Source organism: Arachis duranensis, chromosome 6 (assembly GCF_000817695.3).
Source record: "Arachis duranensis cultivar V14167 chromosome 6, aradu.V14167.gnm2.J7QH, whole genome shotgun sequence".
Lineage (NCBI taxonomy): Eukaryota > Viridiplantae > Streptophyta > Magnoliopsida > Fabales > Fabaceae > Arachis > Arachis duranensis.
In genome coordinates this window covers 11251520-11253424 of record NC_029777.3, presented here as the reverse complement: position 1 = coordinate 11253424, position 1905 = coordinate 11251520, and positions in this window count along the sequence as shown.

Below are 1905 nucleotides of genomic sequence, written 5' to 3'. Positions count from 1 at the left end.
CAGGTTACACACGAAGGCACTAAACAAGTCAAAGAAACGAGGATTGACATGCTGCAAAAAGAGTACGAGATGTTTAGCATGAAGGATGGAGAAAGCATTGATGAAGCGTTTGAGAGATTCTCAATCATAATCAACAACCTTGATGCTATGGGTACAAACTATGCAGAACAAACCTTGGTGAGAAAACTCCTTAGAAGCCTCACAAAAGAGTGGAAAAACACTGCCATTGTCCTAACCGAGAGTAACAACATAAGTCCCATAACTTATGATGAGCTGAGAGGAAAACTCCTTGCCTATGAAGCCACACACACAAACACAGACTCAAAGAAAAAGGGAATAGCCCTCAAGTCACAAATAGAACCAAAAGAGAGTGAGTCTAGTGATGGTATTTCAGATGACGAGCTTTTGTTTTTTGCTAGGAGATTTATTGCTAGGAGATTTAGAAGGATGATGAAGAGCAAGGGCAAATACAAGGGTTCAAGTTCAAAGAAGCACAAGATAGACTTGAGCAAGGTGACATGTCATCATTGCAAGGAGGCTGGACACTTCAAGTCAAACTGTCCAAAGCTCAAAAAGGAGGACAAAGGAAAGAAGGAAAGGAATAGAGTACTCATGGCAGCTTGGGAGGATCTTGAGAATGACTCAAATGAAGAAGAAGAATCTGAATGAGATAACAAAGACTGCTTCATGGCTGGAAACAACAATCTTGATGAGGTAAACTATTATGATTTGACCATTGAGGACTTGCATGCTATTATTGATGATCTTACCTTAAACACCTCAAAACTGCTTGACAAATACAATGAATGCAGATCTGAAAGAGATGTGTTAAGAGCTGAAAATGAATTTTTAAAAGAAAAAGTGAAGGAAACTGAATGTGTTTTGGACATCATTGAAGAAAACAGATTTCTAAAATCTGAACTTGAAAAATTAAAAGGAAAGCACATTGTGGATCCTTCACATGAGTTAATTGCTGAAAATGAAAGATTAAATGATAAGATTAAAAGACTGAATGGTGACTTAGCAAAATTTGCTCAAGGTTCTAGTAACTTGGACAAATTACTTTCAAGTCAAAGATAATTGTTTAAAAAAATCTGGTTTAGGCAACATAGCCAAGGAAGATGCAGTTTCTAATATTTCCTCTATAAAATTTGTGGCTTCTTCATCAAATACCAAAACCATAACAAACAAATATGGTATTGAAAATACTCTAACACTTGAAGAAAAATTTGATAAAGTACACACAAGTGAAACTAAACCTTCACCAAGAACTGAACCGAGTTCAAACCGTCCAGGTTTGGGTTACATTTCGAAAAATGAGGCTGTTTTCAAGAAACCACCATTTTACAACAAAACCTCATATTCGAAAGGTAAAAATGTTCAAAGAAATTCTGGTGAAAATGCTTTTGTAAAGAGGAATAACTTTAATAAAAATCAGTTTATCAAAAGAAATTCATCTCCTCCAAAAACCAGAAAATTTCAACACTTTAATCATTTCAAGCAATATAACTCACCTCAAGTTCAGCGACACACGTCAGAAAATCATTGTGTCAATTGCAAGAAATTTGGTCACTCATATGTACAATATTTCATTGAAAAAAGAGTTGTTGGAAACAAAGTTTACAATATTGTTTGTGATTTTAATGCACTTGGGCAACCAAGATGGATTAACTTCAAAGGATCCAAATTAATTTGGATACCTAAGGCTACTTGAAACTCATCATGTAGATTTGCCTAGCATCCAAGAAAAAAAAGGACATGTGGTACATGGATAGTGGATGTTCAAAGCACATGACTGGAAGGTCAACTTACTTCATCAAACTAAATAAATACGATGGAGGTTTTGTGACCTTTGGAGATGATGGTAAAGGTAAAATCATTGCTGTTGGAAAAGTAGGTAATGAG